General features: G+C 43.8%; 1 long non-coding RNA gene across 1 annotated transcript; it reads left to right on the top strand.

The window, feature by feature from the left end:
• The first annotated feature begins 735 nt into the window (after positions 1-735).
• Positions 736-10,976, top strand: LOC115290818. The gene is made up of 3 exons (XR_003908228.1): positions 736-902; positions 10,321-10,364; positions 10,845-10,976. It is a non-coding gene; the product is annotated as an uncharacterized LOC115290818 (long non-coding RNA).
• Positions 10,977-11,492: the final 516 nt, after the last annotated feature.

Here is an 11,492-nt window from a genome sequence, read left to right as displayed (position 1 = left end):
CACCATACACTGCTTATCACAGTAGATGATCAATGAGTATTTGTTAAATGAGTGACCAAAACCTTGGGAATATTAAATACACTTCTGTGTTTGGCCTGCTGGCTGTACGTTAATTCTAGTTCGGGCCAGACTGTCCTTGCCTCTGGCATTCTAATGGCTAACTGTTCCCAGAGGACCTTGGCCAGGAAGTCCCCCCTTGCCCTGGTCTGGTGACACAGCTCCAGGCCAGCCGTCTGAAGCCGCTCCTTGTCAGTCATCCGTCCACCGGGCTTCAGTCAGCTCCCTGTAAAGCGTGAGCTGGTAACAGCCCTCACCTGATTCCCTACTTCTGCTTTTTAGGCCTCTTGATTCTCAAAATTCCTTGTCACCTGTGCCACAGCATTGCCTCTCAGCACTTCTCATCCGTCTCCTCCAACACCACCCCCAGGTCAGGCTTCCTAAAGGGCACCGGGAGGCCTCTCCCTCCTGCACTGCGGGGAGGAGGGCTGAGTGTTGGCACTCTGGTGACCCTAATTTGGAGGAATAGGTTTTATAAGAGCAAGTGGTCACAAGCTCAATCGTAGCAGAGTGACGGCAGCACCCAAGCAGAGGTGTAAACTGCCAAGTGTTTGTTTATTCACTCTGCCCAGTTTTTCTGTGTGCTCTGCAGGGCGTGAGGGCACCAAGCTCTGCCCTTGAGAAGTTCACAGCGGATCAGATGTTGTGGGAGCACAGATATGAGTGAGAGACTGGCAAGTGCTTCCTCCAAACCACAAGGAGCAGGGCTCTAAGCTAGAGACTCTATGTGGCTCTTGGAGACAGAACCAAGATCCTCCAGTAAAAGGGACAAGGAAGAAGATCCAATGGAACAAGTAATATTTGGTCTGACAACTGCACAGTGTTCACCGGCTGATGTTTTCCAGGTCAGGAGAAATGTTCAGGCAGGGGGCAGCAAGGGGGCAGCAAGGGGGCAGCAAGGGGGCAGAGAAGACTCCGTGCCTGGTGGGAGTGGAGGTCCTATGACCCTAAGCTCCCTTCCAAGTCTAAGATTCTGATTAGATTGGAGCACCAGGCTGATAAAGCCACGTGATTAGTAGACGGGGCACTGTCCGCTGCAAAGGACAGTGTCTGGCTGGTCTAAGCAGAGAAGGCATTTGTTAAAGGACATTAAGTCACAGAGTGGGATACATTTCAAAGCACAATGGAGGCTGAGCTTCCGGGAACAGGAAGCCACTCCCACTCCTGTTGTCTCCAGGGCGTGGATGATCCGCTGGAAAGGATCACTGAGCCTTGGCTCCCCTCCCTCCTCTCCCCTTCCTTCCTTCCTTCCCTTCTGTGCTGCTTGCATCCAGTCCTCAACCCTCTGTTCATTCTTCCTTTCTTTCATATTACTTTCATAAGAACACGAGTTCCATGTTCAGAATTACTCTTTACATTCCCTATCTTTTCTCTGGGACATAAATAGAATCGAAAAAAAAAACAGGTAGGGAGGTTAGTGATTGTTTCCATTCAACAGCATCACTTTACCGACTGGTACTACACCACTGAGTTCATCCTTAGGTGATGATTTAGCCCACCTTTTTCTTTGTTTCCTTCATTCCCCACCTCCTCAGAGGTAAGGGATGGGCAGAAAGTATTTATAAAGGAAAAATTAAAGAAAAAAAATCCCCTCCTTCAATTCTATGCCTCAGAGGTACAACACATTTGGCATATTTTCAACCAGGAGATTAGAAAAAAGAACTCTAAATTTGTAACATAATTTATGAAAATTTCCCCTATTGAAGGGCATTGGGGATTTTCCTGTTGTCTTCTATCACAGGCAGTGTTACACAGCATTTGTTCACATGTGTCTTTATGCACTTGTTGCTCAATGGCTGTAAGATAGAATCCTGGAAGTGCCATTTCTGAATTAGAAGCCGTGGCATGTGTGTTTTTTATAGATAATGACAAATTACCCTCCTCCAAAGTTGCAATATTTACATGTTTATCAGAAGCATATGAATGCACATTTTCCTGTACTCTAACACTAAATGTGATATCTTCCCCTGTTTTTCGGTGAAAAAATAGCATATCTTGTAACAATTTTCTTTTGCTATCTACTAGTTTGATTATTTTTATTTGCTTATGTTTATTGGGCATTTTAAGTTTTTTCATTTATGACATGCCTATTCACATTTTTTGATGACTTTCACACTGAGTCGATGGCCTTATTTACTTATTTATTTACAGGAACTCACAGATCACAGCTATTAAGGCTGCAGATCTTTTCATCAGGTCTGCATTTTTCTCTAATTCTGAGTAGTGTCTTCGATCACTCAGTGAACATTGTCAGTCTTTATGTTTTCTGGGTTTTGCTTCATGCTGGAAAAGGTTTTCTTTACTACAACACTATAAACATATTTTCTTGCATTTTTCTTGTTTCTTGTTTTCTTGTACATTATTTCACTTTGATACTAATCCATTAGGGATATTTTGTTATTATGGTATGAATTTGGAATCTAACTTCATTATTATTTTTTCAAATGAATGGCCATTTTCACCAGTTTTTTTTTTTTAAAAATCACTCCTTCCATTTTAGCTTATCTTAAACTATTGTTAAATTATTGTACCCTTTGATCCATCCGTCCATCCAGAGCTATTTTGTATATTCCGGTATGTTTTACTTTTTTTTTTTTTTGCAAATATAAGTAAATTTTATTTTATTTATTTATTTTTTAATAGTTTATTGTCAAATTGCTTTCTATACAACACCCAGTGCTCTTCCCCACAAGTGCCCTCCACGTTTTACTATTTTTTAAGTGTTTATTTTTTGAGAGACACACAGAGTGCGAGCAGGGGAGGGGCAGAGAGAGAGGGAGACACAGAATCCGAATCAGGCTCCAAGCTCTGAGCTGTCAGCACAGAGCCAGAAGTGGGGCTCAGACCCGCGAACCGTGAGATCATGACCCAAGCCAAAGTCGGATGTTTCACTGACTGAGCCACCCAGGCGCCCCTCTTTTACTATATTTTTTACTATTCTTATCCCACTGAATATTCCCATCTGACACTGAATATTTTCTATGTTTATACTATATCTGATTTTTTCTCCTGTGAGTTCTTCGTGTGCTTTGCCCATTTAAGCACGTTGACTTTGAGAGGGAAGCCTGAGATTTCCTGGTTGAGGTGCAAGGCAGGCCCTGTCGGTGTGGAGGGGAAGGACAGGCAGATCATGCCAGAGAGATTCCAATTTGTGAATCACCCTAACAACTGAAACCAAGGGAAGATGAATTCGCAGGGGAAGGATATCTGGAGACAGATGGATGGAGGGTCAAGGACTAGGAGATGGAGATGGTAAACAAGAGGGAGAGCCACCAGGCTAGGGTCACAGAATTCACAACATGGAAAACAAATTACAAAGGTCAAAATGCCCAGGATACATAGAGGTTCTTGCTGAAAAAATAAGAGCCTCAGGTTCTTTGTTTAGAGGGAGATGCCCCAAATAGTGTGGGTTCAGCATCAGCCCTGCTGCCTAAGGATTGTAGGCAGCTCAGCTGTCACATGGTCAAGGGCTCAGACCCTACATCCAAATTTTATTAGTTACACTAAGAGAGTGATGCATTTTCTGCCATGTTTCTATGCCGGTGACACATTCCAACTAATTATTTCACTTTCTGCTTCAACCAATGCCCCTGGTGACTCAGGACATGAATTTCAAGTTGTGCCAGGGGCAGAGGGGCAATCTTTGGGTGGACCGAGGGATGCTATTGGGCCCGTCCGAGCTCTGAACCATTGCTCTTGGTCCTCATCAACAATAGAGAGAAACAGCAAATTCCATTTTGTATCGTATGAAAAATACAGCTATACATCTCAGTGAGAAACAGGTAATAAAATTGTGAATTTAAACACAGGCGTTTAGACAACCGGAAGTACTCCATCAAGTATATGAGACAAAGGTGGTTTAGACAGGTACTTTAAAAATGCATGCTTTGGAGCCTTGCTCCTGCTGTGCAGCGATGTTACAATCATTTTTTGTTGACTCTTCAGGAGGTTCACTATGGTGGCTTTTACTTTTCTTCGTAGTCCTGCAGCTTGCCCCTCGTGGCAGCTGACCTAGCCTTCTACTGCACCGGAGGACAGAACCATTACTGTGCAGTTTCATGGCATTCCTCTGCCCACCCGCAGGAGCCTGTTACCTCAAAATATATGTGTACACATTCGTTTCTGCCTCCAACTCTCTCTGTAGCCTTACCCACCTTTCTTCTTTTCTTCTCTCCAGAAGATATAGTCCTTCCTCACTTTGGACCAAAATGTGTTGACATGATATTTCCTTTAATTTGCATACAAATTAAAACGTCAGGCTGAAAGATTTTATTGCAAAATCACCAAACCCCTGATTTTGCCCCTTTCAACTCTTCCAGCTATTTTTTCTTGGTTTTTCACCACACATTTAAAAATGATGTGTATGTACCCCTTTCTCTTGAGGCATTGATACCATTGCCCAATACAGTTATACTCATAATTCTCTATTACGGTCATATAAAGTGTAAATAAGTAAAAGTCGTTCATGGCGGAGCCAAGTAGTGTACTGTAACTTCTTTATCATACAACTTTTTTTTTCCCCCTGAGGAAGGGATTACCTCATTTTTTTTTTCTTTCTTTGAGTCTGCTTCTGAAGCTTGCTTTGTCTCCTTAGACTATTTGTTTGTTTTTGCCTTTTAGTATGTAATTTTGTAATGTTTCATTGAAAGCTGGACATGATCTATGTGGTCAAAGGAACTGAGAGGTTTGATTGTGAGGTTTTATGTCACTCTGGCTAAGAGTTAGGCTGTGTTTTCTGTTTGTTGTAGCTGTGGTATCAGAAGTTAAAATTTCTTCCAGTGTCTTTGTTATTTGTCTCTCCTACCATCTTTCAATTTTTTCTAGAAACTTCTTAAAGAGCATCTGAGGCTCACCGTTCTGTTGGTTATAATCTCCTGTTATTATATAGGAGTCCTCTGATGTGGCGGTAAGGTGTGGGAGAAGGGGAATCATTCTGTAGTCTCATGAGTGGGTCTCGGTCTATTACTGAACCTGATTTGGATAGATCTCTTCCTCCATGTCAAGAGCTAGTGGGGGCTGACGCTGGGTATTTCCTGTCCCCCAGGATGATTGGGCATTGAGAACCCCCAGTTGATTAGCTCTGGTGAAGCAGTTTGAGAGTAGGTCTTATGAAGGAGAACTGAGAGGTATGAATTATTCCAGAATAGTAGAAAAGCATAAGAGGCCTTTTCTCCTGTCTTCACAGTGAGAATCCCATGCAGGTAAGTTTCACAGAAGTGTGGGGGCCCCTTAGAGTCCTTAATTCTCAACCTTGTTCACACTGAATCTTCAGCTATCAATTACAGTTTAAAGTTTTCCTAGTGTATTGACTCCACCATGGGCCTCTGCTTCTGCTGAGCTGTGGTTCTTGGTACTGCCCCATCTGTCTTTGCAATAGTTTGCCTTGTGACCTCATGTCTTCAATGCCTCTAAGAAGAATTGTGATTTTCAGGTTATTCTTGTTGTGAGGATGGGAGTCATGGCTTCTAAGCTTTTTACATGTCAGACTGGAAACCTGAAACCTCTTCCTTTGAATTTCTTGCTAAGCTTTCATATTTACTCCAAAAACTCTATGTAAGCTCTCTCCACAAAGTTTATAAGACACCTGCCTTTGGTGTGTGTGTTTGTTTCCTGGAGACTTCCCTCTTGAAGCCCTCGGTTCTCCTGCTTCTGTCCAGAATGCTTGTGCTCTAAGCTGGCTATGTCCTGAGGCTTCCTTCTGCTACGGTCCTACAAATTCCTCTCACGGTTCATCTGCCTTCTTTCCCACTGTTTCATGCAACTCATGTTTTCTCCTACTTTGGTTTACTTCCTTGTGTTGGTAGAGCACATATTTTCATAGCTTCAGAAAAAAGATGCATTGAAAGCACCTTTTAAAAGACCTTTAGGGGCGCCTCCTCGGTTAAGTGCCCAGGTCAGATCTTGGCTTAGGTCATGATTTCACAGTTCATGAGCTCAAACCCCACATTGGGCTCTGTGCTGATGGTGCAGAGCCTGCTTGGGATTCTGTCTCTCCTTCTCTCTGCCCTTCTCTCTCTCTCTCTCTCAAAATAAATAAACTTTTTTTAATTAAAAAAAGATCTTTTATAACTGAAAATGTCTACTTTACTCTCACACTTGATTATTGGTTTGGTGGGGCACAGGATTCTAGGCTGAAAATGATTTTAAAGCCTTGGACTATTGAAAGTATTGCATCATTGTTCTCTGATTTTCAGTGTTACTCTTCAGAAGTCCAGCACTACTTTGGTTCTTGTTTTTGTTTGTTTGTTTTTTTTCTGTTTAAATGCTGAAGCTTTAGGAATTTATCTTTATCTTTGGAACTCTGAAATTCCACAATGACGTACTTTGCCTTGGGTCTTTTATTATCATTGTGCATTTTCCAATACTGTCCTCAAATTTAAAATCTTATGTTTGCTTGGCATATTTTTAATTTCCAAGAGTTTTGTTTTGGATCTCCGTTGTTCCTATTTTTATTCTTATCCTGTTCTTGTACCATAGAGGCAAAATCTTATCTTACTTGGAAATATTAGTGACAGTTTTGACTCTTGCATGAGGAGTTTTCCTTCATATATCTGGTGTTTCTTGGCTCTTCTTTTATATGTAAGAATGAGTCACTAAAACCTGTCTGGAAGCTTTATGTGCATGGGCAGAACTCGTGGCTCTGATAGAGCTTTCCTGCCAGGTGCCTTGATGGGGTCCTGGAGCTAGCCTGGGGCAGAGGGTCTACTTTCCTAATTGCCCCACCCATGCTCTTCTCCACAAGTGCTATCCCCACAGCTGTAGCCTCTTTGGGTCCATTTCTTCAGAGAGAATAAGTTCCCTGTAGAGCGAGAGAATGGGTAGTGCCTGGCTGTGTTCAGAGTGGAAAATTGGGATAATTGATCCTGTTTTCCGGCCTCCAGCTGCCTGTTCCTTTCATAGTATCTCAGACCTTGAGCCTTTCTGGAATAATGTGAGGCAAATCATCTTGTTTCTCATACATGTCTTCCTCAGCTAATTTCACATACCAGTCCTTCATTTTCGTTTCCTTTCCAAATTCCTCTCTCAACTTCAATGAAAGTAGGTATACCTCTTATTCTCCTCATATTGAGGGTAGTTTTGAGAGAAAAGGAGCAAGACATGTTTTTTAATGTTTGTTTATTTATTTATTTACTTTGAGAGAGAGAGAAAAAGACACAGAGAGAGAGAGAGACAGAGAGAGAGAGAGAGAGAGAGCAAGCGTGAGTGGGGGAGGGGCAGAGAGAGGAAGAGAGAACATCCCAAGCAGGCCTCTCACTGTCAGCATAGAGCCCGACATGGGGCTTGATCCCACGAACTGTGACACCATGACCTGAGCTGAAAACAAGAATTGGGAGCTTTACCGACTGAGCCACCCAGGCGCCCCAGGGAGTAAAGACATCTTGACTCCAGTAACTCAATGCCCTCAGCCCTTGGTGCCTTGCTTCTTGCTTCTAGATGTGAGTCTTGTGTCAGAACATGTTTAATTGGGGGCATCAATTAGTTCCACCTATGGAGGCAGCAGTGTCACTTAGGAGGACATGGTGGGGAGGGGGAGGAGGCGCAGGACTCAAGCCCTCAGGCTCCCTGCTCTGCTCAGAAGAGATGGACCCATCCAGAAACGCTCAGTTTCCACAGGCTGCAGGAGCAGCCAGAGCCCAGTCTAGTGTCTCCATGATGTACTTCAGCTCTAGAGAGCTCAGCAGGGCTTCAGCTTCCCCGGAACCCATCTGCTGGGGTCTTGAAGCCTGCATGGAGTTCCCTTTGTCACCTTTGTAGTGACGTTTGGTCCACTGTTCTGAGGCACTGCCATAGGCTGCCTTCTCCATCATGTCAGCATTCCAGTTGAACACTCTTGTTTCTGTAGACTTTTCATAGTCTCCTTGTTTATTTTGCTAGGACCCTAAAAGTCTGCAATCATCTACTTTAGATCGTAGCCAGTGCTGCTCAGTGTTTGGCTTCATCAAAAAGATGAACTCCTGGACTCCCAGTTCTCCTTCTCCTTGACTGTTCTTTATGCACAGACAGGTGCAGAGCTTCTCACCTTGAAAAATGTTCTCTGTGCTCTGAACCCCTCAGGTGACCATCTTCTTGCATTCCTCCCACTGACCAGCTTCTTAGATGAGGAGGTACAGATGGCCTTTAGCTCCTCACCTCCACTCTCACGGATGCCTTGCACCGCAGTCTGGCTTGCGCCCTCTTTACAGAGTAAATAAAATCTGTCTCAAAAGTCAGTAAATGATCTAATTTCTACACCAGTTGTCTTTTCTCAACAAGTGTGATCATGTCTCCTTTTCTGAAGCGCTCTTCTCCTTAGCTTGAAACACACGTTACCCTAGGACTTCCGGCACTCCCCTGCGGGTTTTGTTTCTTTTCTTCTCCTTTCTTACTCCACCACCCCTCTTCATGGATGGACACCGCCTACCAACAGTCAGGCCTTGGCTTTTGGTTGTCTCTTTGGAACACCCTCATCTTGACCACCATCCCAGTATCAGAATTTCTGGTCCAGATCTCCAGGCTGTATCTGCCTTTTTAGTGCACTATTTCCCTGCACAAATAGGTGTTTTTAATACAAATACACCACAAACACTATTTTCTTCCGTTTTGCTTCTCTATTATCCTTGCGTCCAGATCTCCTTGCAAATCTTTAAACACCAGTTACTGTCACATTTCTTATGAAACTTTTCCATCCAGTTCAAAATAGGATAATTTCTCTTTCTGCTGAATTCCTGGAACAGTGATCATGTGTGTCATTTTGTTAACACTCAACAACATATTATCAGCATTCTTTATTCTGTTTCTCCAATCCAGTACTGTCTCTGAAGGCAGGATTTGAAGTCTTCAGCTCCCTTTTCCATGGCTGTTGCTCAGAGAGAGAGTTGGGGATCATATCCATTCCCCCCATGGAGGCTGAATGCCGTGGCTAGTGAGCCGAGAGGTTATGAGGTTGGGGTTGTGTTTGGGCCCATGTAGGTCAATGGACTTCCTTCTGCTCTCGCCTGGCATGGGCTCAAGGATCACACAGGAGAAGGATTTGTAAGGAGGGACTTGGTGAAGGAATATGGATAATAGGTGGCTTGAGGACCACCTTTTGGTTGTTGAAAATCATCACCGTGACAGAAGTCAATAAGCAAATTTTAAAATTTCCCTTCTTTTGATGCATCAATAACTTCACCTTCATATTTGAAGCACCGCAAGTAATTAATCTCTTATTTGCCAGAGAACAAAGCACTAATGAAACCCACATTTTAGAATTCTAAGGTGGCTATGAAAGACGGGAACCAAAATAAAACTGAACAGGTGAGGAGCACCACCAGCACTTATTCACGCTTCAGGAACCCACCAGTAAATAGCCACAGACAGAACCTTGATAAACAGCAAGTTCTGAAAGTAAACTTTAATTATCATGAATCTTCATTGTTGAGTTAAATTAACTATCACCTGGGAATATCTCTGCAAATGCTGAAGACTTTGATGTCCAACTTAGGAGAGATGAACTTCAAATGCGAGCATTTAATCAACTTGGTCATTCTTTTTAATCACTGCTCCAAAGAAAAAAACAAACCCACTTCTCTTTCTTTTTTAAACTGTTGGTTAAATAAAAGTAGCAATAGATACAATCTGCCTTGAGCAAACAGACCATACATCAATAAGTGAACACTTAGCCCAAGCTATTTTTCCATGAGACCCACGATGCATTTCTAATTGAAACTTAACAAGCTACAATCCAGCAAATGCACTAGTCTTCAGCTCTAGAAGAGAAATGTGATCTTGCATGCAGACATAAATGCTTTTTAATTTAGCGGGAAGCAAGTATGCCCGTGCAGTTGTGTGGTATGATTTTTTTAATTGCTGAAGTGTCACTGTTTGTTATTTCACATTTATTGAAAAATGTAAATGCCACATGTAAAAGAATATGTCTTGTTCCAGTCCGATAGCTTAATCTTACTAATCATGATAATATATGCTAGCTGGAGTTGGGAATATTTAATAAAATACTGAAATACATTTATTATGCTAACATTTAAAGGAAATTAATAAATGCACCTGCATTTGCAAAGTTCAAAACTACCAATTTTAAGTGTGTAAGAAACAGCACGAGTGATCATTCCACAAGATTAGACATACCTCGGTGGGGATCTTAGTCACTCAGCACAGGTGCAGGTGTGCGGGGAGTGAGGGACATGAAACTGGAGAGGGAGGCAGATATTCGCAGGATCTTAAATTTGTCAGTGTTTTCCATGGCAGAGTCATCTGTGTGCACATTTTTATGTTTGCATTTCACAGGCCTCAAAGGTGGCAGGGCAGACTCGGACATCTGCATTTTACAGGTGAGAATCCTAAGCCTTGGAGAAGGGATTGTTCCATTCACGATCACGGAGGGGGAGTCCAGGTCGTCCACTCCCCACCAGATGGACATCAGTTATTCGGAGATCATCTATACACACCTTCAGATGGATACTGTGTCTCCACAACTTCGGTTAAAAAAGGCTCTCTGGTAACTTTGTTGTAGTGGGTGGGTGTGGTTACTTGGGCTAGATACCTCCTTCCCTTTCCCTCCTCCGCTCAGGTGGCGGGGGAGGGGGGTAAGGGGGGTCCTGGGACCCTGGGCTCCAGCACACCTGCGTGCACAACTTTGGGGAGATAAGTTACTTACTAAGTCAGAGCTGAAAGCTAAACCATGATTATTCATAAAAGGATATATATATATTTTTAAATAGGTAAATAAGTTATTCAAAGTTGAAACCATGGTACTATTTTTTTTTATTAAAAATGATGTTTAATAAGAACAATCAAAACTGTCATGACAGGAGCACGCCATGTTCCCCTTCCTCTGGGCCGTGGGCAAGTAATTCTGCAACATCTAACTGAACAACAAGTGCTGGTTCGAAATGGTTACAAGATAACTGTATGAGGGAGAGTAAAGCAAAGTGTCAATGCAACCCACGCGTCTCCTCTGTCTTCCTGGAAGGCTTTCTACACTGGTGCCTGGGGACCGACCCTCAGTCCCTGCGCAGTGGGGCGGCTCTCCACGCAGGACTCTCAGGGAGAGTCTGCCACGAGGCTTTTTCTCAAGGCATCCCGAGTTACCGCCTGGCTTTCCCCACCTTGCCCTCGCAATAGACTTCAGGCATTTCCTAATCGGCTCTAGCAATGTCGCCCTAAAGCTGTTCTCGGCCTCCGAGAGGTGCTTCCGCACTGGCGCGTTCTGGGAGGGCAGGCAAGGAACCTGCGCTGAACTCCGGCAAAGTTGGTGGCCGCCTTCCCTCCTCGACGAACACCGGCTCGATGGCTTCCCCCAGGGGTGCGCGCGGATAGGAAAGAGGAGGTGGCGCGGCGAGAACTTGCGTCGCCAAACATCCTCCGCCCTCCTGGGAGCAGCGAAGAGCAGGTGCTTTTTCTCCGACGTCCCCGGGAGGCGCCCGCTGCACCTCGCCCGCTGCCGCGCGCCCTCCTCG

The sequence above is a fragment of the Suricata suricatta genome, chromosome 4 (assembly GCF_006229205.1).
Source record: "Suricata suricatta isolate VVHF042 chromosome 4, meerkat_22Aug2017_6uvM2_HiC, whole genome shotgun sequence".
NCBI lineage: Eukaryota > Metazoa > Chordata > Mammalia > Carnivora > Herpestidae > Suricata > Suricata suricatta.
The sequence above is the reverse complement of the archived record's forward strand: the minus strand, read 5'-3'. Positions and strand labels throughout refer to the sequence as shown.